This window comes from Aythya ferina (genome assembly GCF_964211825.1).
Source record: "Aythya ferina genome assembly, chromosome: 1".
Lineage (NCBI taxonomy): Eukaryota > Metazoa > Chordata > Aves > Anseriformes > Anatidae > Aythya > Aythya ferina.
Genome location: NC_140296.1, coordinates 135,423,446 through 135,445,011, shown reverse-complemented (window position 1 = coordinate 135,445,011; position 21,566 = coordinate 135,423,446). Strand labels below are relative to the sequence as shown.

At 36.8% G+C, this 21,566-nt stretch overlaps 1 protein-coding gene across 5 annotated transcripts in view; it reads right to left on the bottom strand.

The window, feature by feature from the left end:
* The window catches only part of LOC311430427 (uncharacterized protein), a 190,484-nt gene that overhangs the window by 52,981 nt on the left and 115,937 nt on the right, over nucleotides 1-21,566 (bottom strand). For 4 of the 5 annotated variants that reach the window (XR_014688783.1, XR_014688784.1, XR_014688785.1 and 1 more), the window contains one exon: nucleotides 13,235-13,293. The exons of the other annotated variant lie outside the window; for it this stretch is intronic. The gene's annotated coding sequence lies outside the window, so the exon portion shown is untranslated. The remainder of the gene's footprint in view (nucleotides 1-13,234; nucleotides 13,294-21,566) is intronic. 5 annotated transcript variants of the gene reach the window in all.

Here is a 21,566-nt window from a genome sequence, read left to right as displayed (position 1 = left end):
AGACTACATTTTCAGTTGCTAATAGACTTTGCCAAACTTAAACTGTTTGGCTGAAAATTTCTCTCACCAGGTGTGTGCCTCAGGGATAACTTATCTAAAAATCTGCAGCCAAATGGCTTAGACCTTTCCAAGAACAAGTCTATCAGAGCAAATGGAGCAGGCAGAAAGGAGACAGTGCCAAGAAGCCAGAACATCATCAAGAGAAAAGCAGGAATTGCTGATAACTGTACATGGTTTCTCTATGGAAGTGCTTTAAATAGAGAATTATCTTCTGACTGCCATCAGTTGGCTCAAGCCACAGCGCACTGTGGGATGGCTCAGGATATTCCACTCCTGGTGACTCATTTGGATGTCAGTAGACTGCTACAAGATATAATCTCTGTTTATGCAATTTGCTCTTAACCCCCCTTCACTTGCAAAAAAATTACATGCACAAACGTGCGTTCACACAAATGCGTGCATGCATACATGTGTTAACTGTATTAAAACAAGGGTCAAACTTGTTCAAACAGGATTAAAAGGGGCAGAATCAAACAGAAAAAGTAGGAATAAAATCTGCCATGTAGCAACACTTCTTGTATACAGCCCTTGTACAAAACAGTCCTCAATCACAAGCCTTATTACATCTTTTCTGCTGGGTCCTGGCTTCATTTAATGCATGAAATGGGAAAATACCAGTATTAGCAGCTTCTCAGTCTTTCATTTTCTCATCACTAAGTGATGTGAAGCCCCACATCTTGTTTACTGGATGCTTTTCAAACTCTCCTCTGCAGTCTGTATTACAAGCTTTTTCTGTGGCACTTTTGACCATTGTGGTCCTTGAATGCTTCCCAAAGACCTATTGCTTTATCCTCCCCCAGATCCCTTGAGCTGAAGGAGAGGTACTACCCATATTTCAAAGAGTAAGGATTTGACCCAAGTATCCATCCACTGTGGGTGCCCAAACGGAGAGATGAAGAACCTGGTTTTTTGAGTTACTTGGCTGCATACACTACTGTATATATATTGGCATTGGATGTTGAAAACACCTTTCCCCCAGATCTCACTGTGAATTATTGCCATAATTCACAACCAAATGAGAAAATGAGGAACCAAACCTAACAGATTTATAATTTGTGTGTTAAAAAACAAAAGTAAAATACCTGACCTAGTGTATTTCTGCCAAATACACACACCTGTTTCTTTACAAGACAAAACTTTAACCCCGTAACACATGGTATGATTTGCTTTATGTTGTGTTTTCCATTCCCCCAGTTTAATAAAACTGTTCTTAGCATTACACTATCAGAACACAACATAAGCCCAGTTTTAAAAATATATATTTTCTGTCCTCTAAGATCTTCATTTTAAGCAAATATTAAGATCTGGGGGAGGATTTCAATTGTAGACTTGGCAATACCAGTGATGCCTTAGGGGGAGGTGTAACGGGCTGCTGAGCCTTCCACTTTTTAGTTTCCAAGCTGAATACAATTCACACTGGTTATGACTCACAGTTGCTGTAACTGATGAGTGGTCCACATAAACCAAGTGCTCAGACTACACAGTGACCATCAAACATACTTGCCAGGCCAAAGCACCATCAACTTCACTAGTAAGTTCCTCCAAAAGATGACTGAAAGACTGCAGAGAATACACATTTCTTTTACACTGCCAGAGATGAGAGGATATGTTGTCAGGGCAGCAGGGGAAACCCATAGGACTCTTACTGGAAAGTCAGCTGCTACCAGTTTGTTGTTAGTTCAGACAAATATTATTTTAATAGTACTTTGTTGAATTTGTTCTGCACCTTCTGAATCTTTATCCCCTTTATTGAATATTTAGAGCATTTTGAAATGTCCCTAGAACTGAAAATCACTATGTAGAGAAATCTATTAACCTGAATGCCAATGAAAGTAATGTAACTTTCACAGATATCTTTGAGATATTCCAATTGCAGTAGTGCTTTAACTTGGTGCTGGAAAGAAAACTATGAAGTGGGATGAACCCCCAAATCATGGATAACATGTTGTGAAGTTATATGTGAGGGCATGGGAAAAGAAAACTGTTTTGCAAGGTCAGTGACCCCACAAGTATTCACTGCAAGGAGTATGGTTAGATTGTTAGTACCTTTTTCATAGTGACAGGAAATCTTGAACACCAAAAGGCAGGTTGGGTCTTTGGAAGAATGAGCTTCTACATCATGGTATAATGATTCCAACACCAAAGATCGTGCACTGAAGTGTCGTCAGGTGACAGTTTCCAGTAAGAGTCATAGTGTGCTATAGTGAAGCAGTGAACAGTTGTCTGAAGGTATGCTAGACATTAATTATTCTCAAACTGTGATGATAATAGGCAAAATTTTGATAACATCATTTCCAATACAATGACCAGCATCTTCTCAATGGAATAGTGCTTGGGGGTTAATTTGACAAGGCTAAAAAAAATAAATAAATTTACAGGAGAGAAACAGTTCAAGTAGTCCTAACAGACTCAAGACTTGTAGAGGACTCAAGTGTATTTTTGAAGGTACTCTTCTGATCTACAGAAATCAAAATGTAAGCTCTTCCCTACAAATTTTTTTTTCCATTATTTTTTCATCACAGGTTAAAACAACAGGTTAAAACCTAGGTTAAGATTACATTCTTGAATCCTAGCTGTTATATATCAGAATAGCTAACTCACGTGGAAGAAATGCTCCAAACCAATCCAAACTGCTGGCTAGCGAACATTTCAATGAAAAAAATAAACCTGATTATGAAAACACTTTATTGCAGAATGTTAGGATGCTTCTGATACTATTTTTCATTTTTAGAAGTCTATTAATTTGAAAAAGGTACAAAGCAACTCTATGCAGTCTCATTGTTAGGGAAAAGTTAATCTGGTAAGTGATCTAATGAAGAAGTAGGAACACTAAGAGTTAAAGATGTTATGTTTACAAAGCACACTGTTAATTTTGAAAGGTTAAAAGGCAAGTGAAAAAAATGTGTGTAGGAGATGAGAAAGTGCTGGAGCTTCCTTCTTAATGTGGTTCCCAACCACACAACTGTGGTTTAAACTCTGAATAAAAGCCGTATTATGCTTATCTTAACCATCTAAGAGCAGCCTTCACATATTCTGGAACAAGCCATACACTACTGAGAAGTAAGGCTGGTACCTATGTAGAAAAAAAAGAACATGCAGTCCTCTGTTTACTGAATCAAAGAAGTCAAAACCAGCCAACCAGAAATTTAAACTAATCTAGTTAAGTATTAACTTATTTTCTAGCTTTTGTTCCTTTTTCTCACAACATTGATTGTTATTGAAACGTGGCTTTTTGTTTATGAATTTACTTCTAGCACAGGACTGCTTGACAAGCAATGTTTACGCATTTTGTCATATGTTATTAGTTTCTTCCACATAGCTATGTGGAAGAAACTATATGCTGACACTATAAAGGTACCTCTTACATTTTTTTTTAGTCTAAATAGATTAATTTTTGAATTATTTTAAAGTAAAATAAGTAATGAAAAGTGTAGCGGAGTAATGAAATCAATGCTAATTCAATTCCATTTTTATGGTTATTCTGGCATTTGAAAAAGTGGCCAAACACATTCTGCCTGCTTGTTTGTATACAGATACATCTGTCAGAAACTCATGCACAAGCTTGTATGGGATTCCTAGTATTGTGTGTGCTGTAAAATAAATCTGTATTGGTCTGCTCCCAACCTAAATATACTCTGATTAAAGCTCTCACATGCAGATACAAATCTAGCAAATCAAAAACTGTTTCCAGGAGCTGTAACTTACCGAATTTATATACAAAAACTAACAGGTGATGAAAAAAATACATCAAAGATTACTTTAGCTCCACCATAATACACTTCTTTTATTTTACTGAATGATTCACGCCTTATTGTTTTTTCTGGATTTTCTTTCACATTTCTGCTTCACAATTTCAAGAGATACTATTTCTCATCCCCAAGCTACCATCCTTCTTAAATCAACATAGAATTTTCTATAATGAAATCTTGTTGAATGGAGATTTGTGAGAATTACCAATCTTTCGTGGGGCAGTCTGAGGAAACATACCAACACAGTATAACCTCAGAATGTTTTACCCACCTTTCAATTTTATAATATCAACATTTAAAATTACAAAATAGGAGGGGGTTTTTTTGTTTGTTTGTTTGTTTTTATAGAGCAAAATTAATACAAGAAAATGCTTTGTGTTCAGCTTTGTGTACCAGAGAGTGTACTTCATAGCATTATTTGTGCTATGGGCAGAACCTCTGAAATGGTGAGTTGCTTCTGTAGAAAGATGCTAATAGGGATTCAAATCTCAGAGTGGAAGGGAGCTTACAACAGGACAAAACTCATCTGGAACTTGACTGCTTTGTAGGAAATTCGCTTATTTAGAGCCACCACAGATGTTTTGCCTGAATCTGTCTGCACATGCAATTAGCAGAAAATGAACAGAAAATTGCAATCATTTAGGAAAGGCCAGGACAATTATTTTAAAAAATAAGTCAAAGCTTTTATATCCAGTCCTTTCTGTTCAGTCAAGATACACCACCACTCCCCATTTAAAAATTAAAAGAAGGTTGTTGTTTTTTCCTCCCTCTGTCATTTAAAGGACAACGGATTATACTGTGCAGTTTGAAGTTTTCAGAATCACTGACCATTTACATTGCAGCAATGTACAGGGACTATAACTTTGTGCCTGACCGCATGCGGAACAAAGATGAGGACAGATTCTCAAGCCTTCAGGGCAATTGTGCATTTTACAGAATAAATAGAAACAGCAATCTTACAAATTTACAACAAACACTTCTCAACTTTTACTTGAAGAAATAAGACAATACAGGTATTTTTGTCAATTCAAAGTACTTAGCAGATGTAAACAATTAGGTATGAATTTGAAAAGCACTAACTTCCGCACCTTATTGATTGACTAAATTAAACTTTTTTTTTTTTAATATTGGTTGCTCTGCATTTTTCCTCCCAAATTCTGTCTAGTGCATTGTTATGTTTTTAATAGAAAATCTCAATAAGACTTTTCTGCAAAAAAAGTTAAAAGATGGAAGTCTTTTAAAGTATCTTTTCCTACATCTGTAACTACAGCAAATTACAACAAGGTACTTGGGTTTGGTATTTTTATTTTATATTCTCACACTCACCATATTAAGTTAAGCATTTTTTACACAGAGAATCTTAAAGAAAAAAAATCAGCATGTTTGTGTTTCGTTTACAAAGAGGAATCCAGTTATTACTTGCAGTTATTCTTTATATGTGTAGCTGGGGAACAAGTTCAAGTTCCTTTGAAACAATGGATTTATTTTTTTTTCTGGAGATGTATTTTAGAGGCAGAAAATACTGCAGCATTAGGAGCTCTTGATATATTGAACAGTAGAGAAAATAGTCTTAGAAATGATATAAACTGCTTCCAGTCTGAACTTAGCAGGCCACTTTTGCCAATATTTCAAAACAAGTTTAGCTGAGTAAGCATATTTTAGACATTACAACAGGGTGTAATCACTTTTTCATCTGATCTGCTCTTCGTGTATGCCTTATTGCAAAAATGTGAAAAGTTATACATGATGAAAAAGCAGGCATAAAGAAAGAAATTTAAAATAATAAATTACTCTAAAACATTTTCCATTTCCCCCTGGCACTCTCCCCACTAAAGTACATGAAAAAAACTCATGTAAATAATGAAGTGCATGACTCACAGTGGAGTTTCATGTAACTTCCACATCTACCATAAGCTTTCATGGGATTCTTTCTCTCACCGGCAGTTACCACCACATGGTAGAGGATCCTATCTGAGATGTTTTCTTTCACCCGAAGTGAGCTAAATGGCTTGAGCAGCACTTGAGAATTCGCCTCTTTCCCTTCCCCCCTCAAGTTTGGGGAGTGAGGGTGTGAAAGCTTGGGCTTCCTTGAAGAGGAGAGGCACAGAGAGGTGCTGGCACACAGCTCTCCATGGGGATGCTTCATGCCAAGACAGCCCAAACACTCTGCCCAACGGAGCCAACCTGAGAGGACACGGTGAGGACCATGTATTTCCTGAGGCTCAGAAGAACACTGAAGGTTGTTAACAGGACACAAAACAAACACATGCCAGTATCTAAATGGCACAGGTGTACAGGTCTGATTCCTCTTTCCAAGCAATAGGCTTACTCCTTAAGACTTGAGAGGACTGAAGATTTCACACAGTGCAACAATTGTTTGGCTGTAAAGGGGAAGGCTTCTAAAATGGCAAAGCAGAACCCATGTCTATATGAAGCAAGTTGCAGAAAACAGCTTCCCCACTGTTCTCTTTCCAGGCTTCAGAGGAGATGCCTTGGCTGGCATAAACACCTGTAATTCAATCACAGTAAGATCGTTTAACATCAGCCTGGGACCTTGGCTGTACATGGAAAGGTAGGAGGCAGATACCACTGTGAGGGCAGCTTTGATGTTGTCGAGTTACCTTGCTGGAGAAAGACAGTTTCTGGGCTGGAAATGTCACCGAGTTTAGTCATCTGGTATGGAACAGCAGAGCATGTGGTTAAAAACGCAAGCTCATGCTTGTTTCTTGGTGATCTCTGGCTAATACCTCAATTCAAGCTCAGTGATGAGTATTTGAACACTTACACATGCCTTGTGCAAAAGGAAGAGATGGCTTAATGGAAATATATCTGTGTGTATAGATTATGGGTTAAATTTTTTCAGAATGAAAAGGTATGAAATACAGGATTGCAGAGTGTAGCACATTACAGAGCTTTTCAACTTCTGGTCACTTTTTGGAAAAAAAAAAAAAAAAAAAAAAAAAAAGTTTAGTTGGCAGTAACTGACTATTACCTGCTCTCCAGAATTTCCTATTGATACTACTTAGCACTATGGGAGTAGTTCAGATCCCATCTTCATTTTAGAGGACTGATGTGGGAGGGTCTGCTCTGGAAAACTTACAGCACTAATACAGATACTAATGAGGAGAAATATTCTGGCTCCCAGCCTTGCTCTGCATCATAATCATTTGTGGATGTTAATAGCTGATCCTAAGCAGCAGTAATCATGGCACACGGAAGCATGAGGAATATGGGATGGGGGTGAAAAGAGGAGAGAAAATCTGCATTGTGATTGTGCACTGAGTCAAAGAAAATACTCCATTTATTCTCAAAGTAGGACTCAGATAAAAGCTGTTCATGTAGGTATTAAAAAGAACAATCATAACTTGCTGCGGTTTCACCATCTCTTTGGTAGGAGCTGGGGGCGGGGGGAGCGCATATGTCCGAGGTCAAGGATTTAAATGCCTGGGTATAAAGCAAACTGGAAAACTTGCCCATATATTGTCAAAATTGTCTCTGAAATCAAGAGCATGGTCATCACCCAGTAGCACCTCCTTGAATACCTGTTGAGCAATACAATCAACTTTGCAGACAGACGGTCATCTTTGCTCATTTTCTCAGATCATATTTAGTGCCAATTCATGTAACAGAGCAGAAGAGTACAATTGCCTTTGCTCCATTATAGCAATACCTGCCCATTTGGGTTTACACTTATACATAGATTCAATTTATTGCATTTAGTTGTCTGTGTTACTGTCGCTGTTTTGCATTCCTATTGTTTCATGCTCGGTATAGTAAATACCAAAGATTAATGATGACAAGACTGAATTAGGGATGTGAGGAAGGGCTGTGTGATCTTACAGATTCAATGATTTTGCATCAGCAAAATGGGAAAGGGAAGACTAAGAACTAAACACATGAAAATGCTATCTTTAAAACAAGCTCTGTAGTACAGCAATGCAAATATGGAAATGAAGTTGAATTACTGATCTCAGGGCTCCTTTTAACTCTAGAGCTGTAAGTTACATTTTATTGCTATCTGTTGTTATTTCAACTTTAAGATCTCCAAATATTTGTAAATACAAATTAAAATGGGAGAGGAGGGACAGAAGAGCTAAAAAAAAAAAATACAGCTAATCAAAGTATGCTCTCCCAAAATGTGGAGGCTGTTCTTTACAAAACTTAAGTCAAAACTAACCATGAGACCATGACATACGGTGCACTCAGCACAGTTAGGCAAATAATACTAATAATGCTCTTTTCTGCTCATTGTATGAGGTCATGTTGAGATTTGGAACCATCATTACAGCAACTGAGTTTGGTTAGCATGACCAGGAGCAATTAGAAATGTTCCACTTGAAAGAAAACTCATGCAACTCTTATTAGTTACATAATGGGAGGGGCTGTCAGCTATAAATCTTCATCTATTATTTCAAAAGGAAAATTCAGTACAGTGTTTTCCTTCATATATCAGACTATTTCCTTAGCTGTGAAGGCTGAATATTACCATTTATAAAAGGACAAAAATAGCTTTTGAAGGATATTATGGTATTTTCCAAGTTACAAACTGTCTCTGTAAAAAACGCATTATGCCCCCAAACTCTCCTCTCTAAAATACAAGACAGTAAATAAATAACACTACATGTATTTCACATGGGGAAGTTACGATGTTGAATCTGTAAACATCTCCATCTGATACTCATAAATACACTGTGTGGAAGACTTAGTCTGAATCACCAGTTTTGTGCACCTCCTCAGAACCATCTCGATCCAGAAGAACTAGAGTATCAGGCTAAAATACTTTACCCTGATAATAATGTTATATGACTTCAGCTCTGGAAAAAGTTGGATTTTCTCCTACGCTACCTGGCTACAAAGTAAGCTTCCCTCCCATACAACTTTTTAATCAACTGAAACTCAGTCTCTTTGCCCTCTGATTCATCAAAAACTATGGAGCTAAAGGCAATTTCTACACTGGTCATTCTGTTAAAATACTGTCACTCATTACATCAACATGTTATTTCTTGTCTAGATTTCAACTACAGTGCCTATCTGCATAAGTGTACAATAGAAGAGCCAGTCCTCAGATGGTCCCAAACTTTGCAAAACAAAAACCAAATATATATAGTTATTGCTTTTCTTAGAAGAGTTCTGCAAGCCTCAGGTTTCTTTAACTTCTTGAAGGCTCAATCAGGGGTGAGCCCTCTATATTTGAGTCATTTCTTCCTCGTTTTCCACCTGTCCTGTGCTAAGCCAAACTCAAACATGCTGAAAGATGTTTGAGAGATTCATGCAGAGGATTCATGCACAGCTTTTGCAGAGAAGCCTGCTTGAGAAGGAACCATCAAGCATTCCCTCTGAAGAGGCTCAGAGGTCTCCCTGCCAACTAGTAGTTGGAAGGCAGAAATCAGCTGAGATACAGAAGTTTTAAAGGCACATCAGAAGGCTAAGAGCATACCTTGTATTTGTAACATTTCATTCAGGAGGTTGATTTACCAATTTTCAAGAAGATACTTAAAGCATCTTCTGCCTTTAGAAGGCTCCAAAGGCAGTGCGCACCATAAACATAGTCTAGTCCACTTCTATCAAGATTACCTTTATAAATCCATAAATATTTATAGTACAAACACTTTCAATACAGCCCTTGGTAATTTTGCCTGAACTCCATCAATTATATTATTATATGCAAAGACTGTAGCCAACAGCTTTTCAAAAGCATTTGAAGTAAGTGAATTCATTTTTCTGTTTTAAAATCCTTTCAAGAAACGAATAAACTACAATGACAATAGAATCTTTAACAATATTACTCAGACAAATGTTTGGACATCTGACACGCTAGAGTGAAGCATGATAGCATCTATCATCAGCCGATGCTGTACAATTATACAGCATTTCCCTGCAATCAGGAACTGCATCAGAATAAAATGCTGTGCTGGAGAGGCAGACAGAGAACTTCCTTGCAGAAACACAATCCTTACAGCTTTCCCATACAAACATCAGGAATGGACATTAAATGAGAATTTCAGGTGTGTAACGGGGGGCACTGAGCAACTGTCCCTCACTGACTGTCCATGGGAGTTAAACCTGTGAAATAGCCTTTTAGACATTTAAACAGACAGTATATTTATACACAAGACAGTTGTGGCATAGACAAATTTATGGGTATGAGTTTCCTTAAGTGAGTTATGCAATGCTGATAGAAATGCTGATACAAACTAGCATAAAACTGTATCTTCCTAATACGAAGCAGAAAACAAAACAAAACACAAAACAACAACAACAACAAAATACTTTAAGACAATATTAGGGCATTCAGCATTTTTACTGGGCACTACTTCAGCCCGTGTTTTAAAACCAGTTAGTTGAGTTACCCAAAGTATTGCTGTGCAAAGATGAGAGATCTGGAAAGCGTTAAACTCCCTAAAAATATTCTAAATGTTTCTTACACAATGGAATGCCACGATTTTCAAAAGCTTTATATCTGGAGACGTTTAAAGGCTTGAAGCCATAATTTGTACTCAAGCGACTGCCACTTGAGGAATAAAACTCCCCATTTCTATTCCACCAAATTATCAGATCTTAAAACTTTGCCACTGATCTGAGACTGAATACCACAACTACTGTACTTCTTTATTTAGGTAATAAAACACATTTGTGGTAGATGTTGATTTCTGTTAGATTTCTGTCTTTCTGAAGTAAAAGAGAATTCTGGATGTTAGAGAAAGCTATTAAATAGATGTATGAATGAAAAAAATGCATGAAAAACAGTTTATTACATGGGTATTGCTAGACAGGATAGTACACAATAAATCCATGGCATGTATATAATACAGACGTATACCTGGAAGCTTACATTATCTGTATATAAAAGTTCATGTTCTTCAGAAAAGATCAAACTACATTTTTTTTTCATTCATTTTCACTTGGTTTGTAAGTATACATTTTGAGGTGAAGCATTTTATAAAATGCCTCTGAGAGTAAAGCATTTTGTTCACCTCCCTCCCTTTTGCAACTTAGAATTTTCTATCAATGTATGCAGGCACAGAAAGAAACAAAATGCCTGCAGAATGAGACTCACCATCGTTAAAGTAATTAAAAAACAGTACTAATCTTTAATAGCAATTATTATTTTAATAGCCCCTCCAAATTATAAGAAGCAGATACCTAGAGCTTTCCCTCCAGCAACAGCACTCAAATCCCACCAAGGGAAGAAAAGTACTCCTTGCGAGGCCTGCCAGAAGGAGCCCCAAGCAAGCATTGCATCTTCCCTTTCACAGACACCCAAAATTTACACAAAGCGGTCAGAACTGGCCCCACTCCAGACCAACATTCCCTGCAAAGTGAAAATCCTTTGGTTATGTCAAACAAAATCCCAGAGGTACTATATACAATACCTAACTCAACTTCATGTCTGGCAAACACAAGCCTGCGAAATGTAACAAGTGCAAATCCTTCTTTTTGTAAGAAATGAAATTTTTATGGCTGGCAGTGCCCTCACTGACTTTTCAGCCTACTTCTATACCATGAATTTATCTACTCGTTTTCAGTCTGTGCTTGCACCTTCTCACAGCTTGGGTGGAAGGTGCAGTAACTGGTATTAACACGGTGACAACAGGAAGGATAAGGACGTATCAGGCTGCTACAGATCTCAAGACAAGGCAAGTTGCATTTTTTCCTCTGCCTCGCCAGTTTTCTACCCTGGGATCTCCTCCAGGCCTTGACCAGTGACCAACCCTCCGGTACCCCCTCCCACACATTCCATAGCAGCTTCCAGCTCTTCCATGCAAATGCCGCATTCAGATCTGTGGCACGTTCCACAGAACAGTGCACTGGGACAGGAGGACCATCTTCACAATTAGCACCCATTATATTTAATTTTTTATTTGAACTACACAACACATTTCCTTATTACAGCAGGAAATTTGGTGTGAAATACCACAGAAAATAGTATTAGCAAGGAAGGTATTTCTTACATGGGATATATAAGGGTTCCCTTCAGTTACCTTTAATGTGGTAACGTAATTCAAGATGTTATTTTTCAGATTTAACTATCACTGCATCTGCTTTAGTCTTGAACTTCATAGAAATGGACAAAGAAACACAGGTCTCATTCTGGCATTCATAAGGCAACTGTTCTCTGCAGCAATTCCTCAAAAGAACCTTTGCTTTAATTACTTGTGTCTACACAAGAAATACCCTTAAAATTCTATTGCATGTAGCAGAAATAGAAGAGGATTATTAAACAGTGCCATGATTATTGCTTTAATAAAAATAAGTATATTTAAAGCAGTGTTGAGTTGTGTAGAGTACCCACCTACTTAAAAGTCACACTTCATTATGCAAGTAGGCCACATACACATGCACCATACAGTAAAATACTATGAAAAATTCTGCCAAAGTTTAGGTTTTAAATTGTTAAAAGTTGAGGCTGATGCTTTTTAAACGTCATTCAATTTTAAACTTAATTATATTCTTAGAAAATTAAACTGCAAAAAATAAAATCAGTATTAGCTTTCTAGAGCACCTGGATTCAGTGAAAGCAAGTGTTCAAGATTTCCTATTTTAATAGGTCAATGAAATACTATTGAGATAAAATAATAGTGTGATGGTGAGATGAGTTCTACATTTAAATGCACAGCATATTTTTGTGCTGAGGCCCATGTGCACAGAAACTGTGACTAAAACTCTTCATAATGAAAAGTAGTCCCTATATAACTGGAATCTTCATTAACTGCAGGCCTGTTCCTTGTGTATTCAACATCATTTTCTTAGTATGTGCGGAGTACTCTCAGCATACCCAGAAGCAGATGATATAAGAGGGTACACTAAATTTAATCGGAGCAAGAGTTTTTTCAAAGATTTGACAGGGGAGAATGTGTCTCCTTTGCAGGGATCCAAGTTCTGTTTGTCAACTGAATTTGTCCTTTAAGTTTTCCACTGTGCCTTAGCCATAACAAGAGGTGAATGAAGGAGATGAGACTTCCTGACAATTCTTCTGTCACAACTAATATCTGTCATTAGGTCCTCTACTATCTACCACAGAAAAATTCTAGCAGTGATACCTTTGCAGACTCTAGCTCATAAACTGTACTGCATGCTTCTGCATTTGCACTGGGTAGGAAACACAAAGAAAAGAGCTTAAAGAAAAAGGCCTTGGGATCAGCCAGCATCCATGTGAGCAAATTGCAACTGTAATATCCAGAGGGACAGACAATGACAGGCTGTCACAGCTGAGGAAGAAGCACTGCAGTGGTGGGGATGAGGGCCTCTCCCAAGAAAGGGGTAGCGTGCCTGGAGAAAATGAAGCTCAGTAGGCTGCTGCCAGTATCAGGGCATGTAAATACTTGCCACATTCAGTGGCTATTCTTAATGTCTATGAAATGTGTAATGACACAATGAGGAAAATAGCCATTTGTTCTAATAGTAAAATATCAAAAGGATCCTACCTCCTCAAAGCAATACATATTGCTGGACTCTGGACATAGCCATCAATCCGCTTGCAGAGCTAGCAGGAAAAAAAAAAACAAAAAAAACATAACACAATATGAGAATCTCAGAGACAAAATCAGTGTTTTCTAAAAAAAAAAAAAAAAAAAAAAAAAAAAAAGCAAGTAGAATAAAACTGAAGAACCAGACAAGAAAATCCCATCTCCCCTTCTTTTCCTACCTTAAAACAAACTGTTGAAGGTTGATTTGTTAAGGTTTTTAAATTTTTCTTTCTGGAGAACTGAAAGCTCACAACCTCAACTATGGGATCTCTGCAAATGTCCTCACACTGCATGTACCTAATTAAAAGATTTGTCTTCATCCAAAATTACTGCAGTACATCAGTATTCTACTTGCTCCTTTTTGTGGCACAGAAACCTCAATAAGAAATTTCTGTCTTTTCCCTCCCCTATTCACAACCAATTCCCTAAAAACAAACAAAACAAAATCCCTCTATTGGACAGGGTTGCAACTCTCAAATAATACACAAAATTGCAGGATACCCAACGGCAACACAGACATCCAAACTGTGCCTGCAACTTTTGCATTCACTTGCCAGAAATCCAAGAGGTTTAGTAACTCACAGAACCCACCTGAATAAAAGCATGTACTAACACAACAATGTAGTTTGTACTACATTAAAGTCATTACAAATACAGTGTCTTTCACGCTAGGTAAGAAAGCAGTGTGCATTTTTATAAAAATAAATCTCTATTCTACAATGAGTGAACCCGTACAGAAAGGAAAACTAACCAGCCTGTGTTTAAGGAGGAGCTTCTCATCTCCTTAAAATTCTAGACACAAACGAAGAGCACATACACAAACACACACGTGTGACTTAAACAAAAAGAATGATGCCAAGAAATAGTTCCGTAAATCTGATGTGCTATGCAGGAATTACTGAGTTTTTAAGAGTAAAGTAACTGACAAAAAGAGAACTACTAAAAGAAAGTGTATGTTGGACTGATACAGTCAACTGGATTTGAGAGAAAAATATGATTTATTTCTTAGTGTAAAATCAGGACATATTTACATGTTTGTAATGTAGTCTATAGTTTTGCTATCTGTCAGTTTTCAGAACTAGCTATCAGGAGCTTCCCATATGCGGAACAGCATCTGTGATTACGAAAATACTTAAAACCACAGAAAGGACTCATGACCATGCAGACGTGCTTTCTGACTTATCAAATTACTCTTTTAGCTTCACAGATAGGTCACTACTTGCATGCATCCAGAAGTTAATGCTAAATGAAATGACTAGTGAATGAAAGATCTGTTTTGACACATGCAGAGTACTTTATGCCTTGAAATGGTTAAGAAAAAAAAAAAGGAAAGTGTAATAACAACAAAAATCACTTATAATTCTGATATGATTTAATGCAACTATTAACAAAGATTATCTATGTATCAAACAGTGTCATAACTGAGATGCTTGTCAGTATGAAGCTTTGGAGGGGAATATTCAGCAAGTTAGAAAAATATGTTTGATCAGCATAAAGGCTACAGATAAAAAACTTCATAATTGCATTTGCAAGTTTCTTTCTCTATACCCAAACCTAAGCAGTGAATGGAGTTGATGGGATTCTGCCTGCTTCCACGGCGTGAATGGTAGTCACCCACATCACTGTATTAAATATTTGCCCATTTTGAAGCTCAGATTCAAATTTGATTTCAGAGCATGCCTACAGTTGCAGTTAGTTTATTACTGCTCCTTTACTAAATATTAAAGCCATAAAGCAATAATGTATCTAAGTACTGAAAACATTCTTAATAACTCGATCATGGTTCTGTTCTAAAAATGCTTTTTTATGTGGGGCAAAATATTTTGCCTATGAAAATAGTCAGAAATGAAGTACGTATTTTCTAAAGCAATCTTTTGATAGAACTGATATTTTAAGAGTTAAAAAAATCATGTATATATACATACATATGTATATATAAAAGTTATTCCCAGATGAGTTTCCAACTCCTGGCAATTTTATGCTGTATGCACTGGGTTAGTAGTTGAACATTTGCTAAAAAGCCAGGCTCCTAAACAATTACTTTTTTTGCTTGTTAGTATATTCTTTCTAACTGTGAAACCTTTTTAAATGATTCATCTATTAAACAACGTGTCTTCCCAGTAATATATTCTGTGATCTTGAAAATGTTTATTTTAAGAGTATTTTTTCATATTAAGCTTTAATATTTGTAAACATTTCCATTTAAAGCTTGCTTTTGCAATTTGCATGTGTCTTACCCAACACAGCATTTTAAAATAGCATTCTCAGCTGTATTTCTAAAGGGTCAGATGCAACTTCACATGGATAAGACAATGAACTGATTATACCTAAGCATTTGTTTTGGGGTAATTGTTTGCAGCTAGTGCAGCTGAAGAGTTAAAGCCATGTGCTGAATTTAAATCTATAAACATGAAAGATGGTGCCAACTTGGCAGCGAATCTTGCATTCAAAAGTAAACGGGTCTCCCTGGCTGTTTCAAATGGAGGCATCAATGCAAGGTTTAGCTGCAGCCTCTCTAGTTCACAGATGCAACCTTCCTTGTCTCTGTTGCCTGTTACTCAAAACACGCCATATTTTGCAGAAAGTCTCTTTAAAACAGACCAAGAAAGGTCACAGTTTGCATTTCAATGAGAATATTAAAAGGAGATTTGGCATACTTTATGACTTCCATAAGAAAAATATCAAAACTCAAGCTACAACTATAAAAACAATATTTTTTTAAAATGATTTTTAAATAAATCAAACTCAAGTAGGGCTTACTGGTTTCAGAGTGATGTGATACCGTAAGCTAGCTTGGAAGTGAGATGTCAGCTCCTAACAGACCTGCAATAGTATCTCTCACAATGTATTCAGACACACCATTTAAAATTCAAAATGTAGTTTGGAAGGAATCTAACTACAATGGATGAATCTATATTTCATTTTAATAACTGCAAAAGGCCAAATCTCTTCTAAAATTAGAAGCTGAAATACAAAGCTAAGGAAATATGTGTTCTTTGTGGAACACATTCTTTTTTACAGAGATTTTAAGCTTGGTATATAAGTTGTTAAAAGACCAGGTTATCAGTGATATCCCTGGATTGTGTCCATAACGTATGTTTATATGTGACTGTAACAGCTATATCAACAGCTTCTAAAGTCTTGAATCCTGAAACATACCTATTCTTTGTCAGTTCGTGTATAAATGATGATATCCACCTAGTCTTTGCTTGTAGCTAAGCAGGAAATATTTCAGGATGTAACCTAGAAGTATCCAAATAAAAACTGGGAACACAAAAACAAAACAAAACAAAACAAAAAAACAACAACCCAAAACAGAAGGGAGATTAAGCTAATGCAATGTTTTCTATGAAAGGACAAATGTCATCTTTTATTCAGCTGGACTCTTTTTCATAGAAGAGAAAAAAATAGCAGCAATACAGTGCACTGGTGAGCACTGCCCTCTCACTGTCTCCAGATGTACTGACATTTGATTTGCTGCTGATTAGTATGAGCAAAAGAAGAGAGGGGAAAAAAAAGCTGGCATCAAGTCACGTCCTCCATCTTAGTCCCAGCTGGTACCAAGCTCCAAAGAAACAAAGCGACTTCAGACTGTGCTATCATATATTCATGACCAAGAAGAAATATAAAAACCAGCACGTTTGAATTCCTGACAGCCATAGAAGAATAGTGCATTGGCATGTTGAATTTTTCCAGCCAGCCTTTGCTGACCTATAAACCTTTGTGACTGGAACAAATGCAAATAGAGCTAACTTGCCTCACAAACTACTGAAGGGTATTCAAACTGAGTTGTGTCTAACAGGCTAACAATAACCCACTGTCCCACCCATGCAAAACACACAGTCTGGGAAAAACAGCTTTAGAAAAGCACTTGACGGAGACGTAAAACACAGACCATGCCAGAAAAAAAGCCATCTTTCTTCATATTTCTTTACCTAAAATGCCATAATAATAACTAAAAACCACAAACAAACAAAAAAACAATTTGGAGTAAAATTATCTAACTATATAACTAAAGTGACCAATTTTAAAAACAGGCTGGGATGTAGGAACAACAAGTATCAAGGACAGCTTCATTTAATGTCATTATTGGCTACAACCACCAAATTTTACATCGTTTAAAAAGAAAACCTACAGTAAATAGCAAAGTCTAAATACTGGTTGTATGCTAATGAATCACATATTAGTACTGAGCTAAATTACACTTTGGAAAAGCATGTATCCAGAGGAAAAGGTTTGCTCCACTACAAAGTCCCTTGATTACATTTCTTCTTGAATGACCATTCTTCTTGCATTTTTACTCAGGGAAGTGAGCTATCTGAAGGTTACCGGCTTTGATATGACCCCAGTAATAGCTACAGACAAGGAAGATCAAACTAATATAGAAATTCAGCAAAATCTTCTTCCATCAGAGAAAGAAAAGAAGGCACCACTGTAGGGCATTTATTCAGATAAACAAATAATTTCTTTTTGTGAGGGAGCTAAAACAGGAAAGAAGTGGATAGCTCTTTTCTTAAGCATCTGCATGCCCTTGCTGTCCTTTTATTTTACTCTGCACAGTCCTGTGACTGAATGGGCCCAAGCAGTCATCCCTTGGTCTGCTTCCAGCAAAGGCCAATTAAAGCAGCCTCCCTCTCTGTGTAGAAAGGAAGGGATGAATGAGAGCAAAGTAACATAAGGGAAAATGTGGTGCTACCTCAGTGGTCCTGCTGTTTGTTCAGTAGTCATTAGTGCTCTAGTCTGACCCTTGGCTTTATCCTGCACTTGCACTGCTCAAACATTCATTAGGTAAGTTGTATCATTTTCACATTAAAGCTACCAGATAAGTTCAGGTATCTGATTTCTCCCACTTAGGAATCTGGATGACTAATTTTCTGAGGCTGTGTATGTAAGCACTGCAGAAAAATGGGCACCTGCTGATGAGAACTCAAATCACTGACTGCTGGTGCTGGAAGCCTGGTCTGAGCAAACTCTTAATCTGCTACTTTAATTTAGTCCCTAAATCTGACCTCCCTAAAGCAGGCAGAATCAGGCCACAGCACCAGTCCCAGAAGCAGCCAACATTAGGCTTTTGCATACAGCAAACTCAATGTGTGTATAAAATCGCTTGTGTGTAAATTTATAGATCCTGATCATGACAGACACATTTCTAAACCTTTTCAATATTTGGCCTTTAAGAATGGAGTGTTAAGGGTAGTTGCGAAAATTTGTCTCAGTTTCCATTAAAGTGGGTATGATGTACAAGTGTTTCATAAACATTCCCCCATGTTCAGGCAACTAGCACTCCACATAGCTTAGAAGAGAGCACAAAAATAAAACTTTGTATTTCTGTTACCTAATAGCAAAACGTAAGCCACAACCCTTGTAAGGATGTGAACAAGAAGGCTGGAATCCCTTCTGGATCAAACTGCTACGTATGCATACATTAAAAGTGTTAAAATGGAGCTTAGTAGCATGCAGAAGCACTTCAGAGTAACTGATTTATATGCAATGACAAATGCAAAAAATGCCTAAAATGTTAAAAAAAAAAATAAAATAAAATAAAAAAAAGTATCTGTGAGGAATTCCCAACGATGGACTAAAACCCTGCCTGAACGGTGACACGTATCCTCAACTCTGTTGGACATCTGGGAGATTTGGCCCTGTAGTAGTCTACAGGTTTATTTATCCTGAAATTCATCCTACAAGTTGCCTATGTTAGGTACCATGTATAACTTGTCTTTTTGGCTGCAAGTACAGTTAGTGGAACAAAGCAAGATAATGAGAGTTGTCTTCCGAGATGACAGAAGGCCTCTCTGCCTATACAGCTATTACAGGAGGATCCCTGATGACCTCAAGAGACAAGATAGTCAGCATCTAGAGGCTGAGGTTTTCTCTCCTTGGTCATCTGTTATAAAGCAACCATACCTACCCAAAATAAATTAAATTCCACTAGGATGAAATTACTTAAACAAAATCAGGTATTTCATTAAAACTCTTTGATACTCATCTCTTCATGGCATTTCTACATAACTTTTGAATCTTCTAATTTTATTTTGTTCTTAAATAATTTTTCAGTGGCATTAGTATTGATTACAATATTGATTCTATTTTGTCTGGATATGCAGATTTTATAATCATTGCTGGGCTAAAGCATGCAGAAAGGCAAATAAGAGAATAGGAAAGACAGTGACTAGCCTCCTTTTGCTTCTCTATATCAATAGAATGTAACTGTTTGTTAGAAAAGTGTTAGTGGTGCACTGGGTTGGTAATATTTTGCCACGTGATGAAATGGAGGATGAAGAATGAAGCCAAATTACTTTTATTCTAGCACAGAAACAACGAGCAGGTAGTTTTGCAGAATTATAAAGGTATGTAAAAGGTCTTTTTTAGATTTAATGTAAATGCAGCAAAATCATTTTATGGATTAAAAAAAAAAGTTCACAATTTAAGTATACAGTAAAATGCACAGAGATAAATTTGATGGACTTGTTCCAATGCAAAAAACAAACAAACAAACAGGATTGTCTTTTTTCTTTTTTTTTTTTTTTCCTGTAAAAATTCAAGAACTTATAGGGACAAATAGGTTTTAAAAGCACACAAAATAACTTCTCTAGAACTCCCATTTTATCCTGTGAAACTCTGAAAAAATTAAATCAGAAAAGTATGTAAATAATTGAAAGCTGAGTTCATAATTCTGGTCTCTAGCTATGATGTTGTCCTGGTATGACATCTCACACATTTTTTAAAAGGCTATCATAAATACGCAGACCGTGTTTATCCAAAACAATAAAATCAGATACAGAATAACCTCCCTTAGTTTTCCTAAGTCCATGGTATTGCTCAGTTAAGGTAACTGTTGCACTGGTTTTAAGGTCACACAACCTCCATCTATTTAATATTATATCTTACTATAAAGTGTAGAGTACAATATATTTTCCAAAAGGTCTGCTATATTTAACAGCTCCATCAGCCAGCTAATTACAAATAGAACTGCTAATTTGGTAGTCATAAACAACACAATTCTCTGCACTCCATTTCTTCTGCCCTTGCTCTTTATAAAAAGCACAGAACATTTTTACTGCTGGCAAAGAAAGATATGACACACTCATTTAGGCTTTCATTAATGATGACAGGATAGGCTTGTGTACTCACTGCATACTAAAAACACCCAGCCAAAGGAGTGTAACTTATGTGGTACTTCATACACCATGTCAGACAGAAAAATCATGAAAGGATTTAACAAAAAAAAAAAAAAAAAAAAAAAAAAAAAAAAAAAAAGAGAGTTTCATAGCATTTTTGGAAGCAGTAGATTTATTTCTATTTTTATTTTTATTTTTATTTTATTTATTTTGGCAGGTGTTTCAGTACATTTAACTTTGAAGACAGACCAAATGGCCTTTTCAGTCCAAAGGTTCTTTGAAAAAATTGTTTTAGTTCAGATAGGGATATCATCAACATCTGAGATTAGATATAGTAGAAAAAGGTAATAATCAGAATGGTTTGAATAGTATTAAAACCTCAGGAAGCTAGGAGGGCCATAGGTGAGAAGCAAGACTAGAGCCTTTTCAAAAGGACACCCATGCAGAAGGTGAGCTTACATACCTGTAGGCTTAAGAATGCCCTCAGAAAGCCTATCTGTTAAGTTTGCTGTTCTGAAATTCTTGGCCAGTGGTTCTCTATTTCGGTCAGGCCCCTGCCTTTTTTAGCTACAAAAGCAGCACAGAATTTTACTCACAGAGCCATAGGAACCCCAGGTTTTCTTCAATCAGCTTCCTAGTGAAGCACTCTCCAAAGCTAAAACAGGGCATAGAGTCATTAGACAGGCATTTATCGCTGCTTTCCTGAAAAGCACTTCATATTAGAAATACCAATGGATAGAAGCTTGAAAAACATCATTTCTGGAGAATGAAAAAGACTGTTGTTGGCAAGGCAAGGCAAGATTGATTGGAAGTAATGTACTAAATAGTTAACAGGAAAAAAAACAAAACAAAACAAAATAAGAAAAACAAAAACAAAAACAAAAACAAAACAAAACAAACAAACAACGTTTTTTTGGCATGTAAGCTCTTTTTCTGGCGTTAGAGCTACAACCATACTGCTATTTCTCAGTTAAAGAGAGCAGAATGGGCCCTAGGACCTTAATTCAGAGTCAGGTTGACTCAAATTAAGTTCACGAGCCTTTGAAAACCAAGACAAGTGCTTCTCAGAGCTAAACTTGGGACAACGCTGCTGCCATTTTCCAAGGCTGCTCATTGAGCATGGTCTCTCAGCACGCGTGGGCCCTGCCCACGGGTGGCCCAGCCACCGT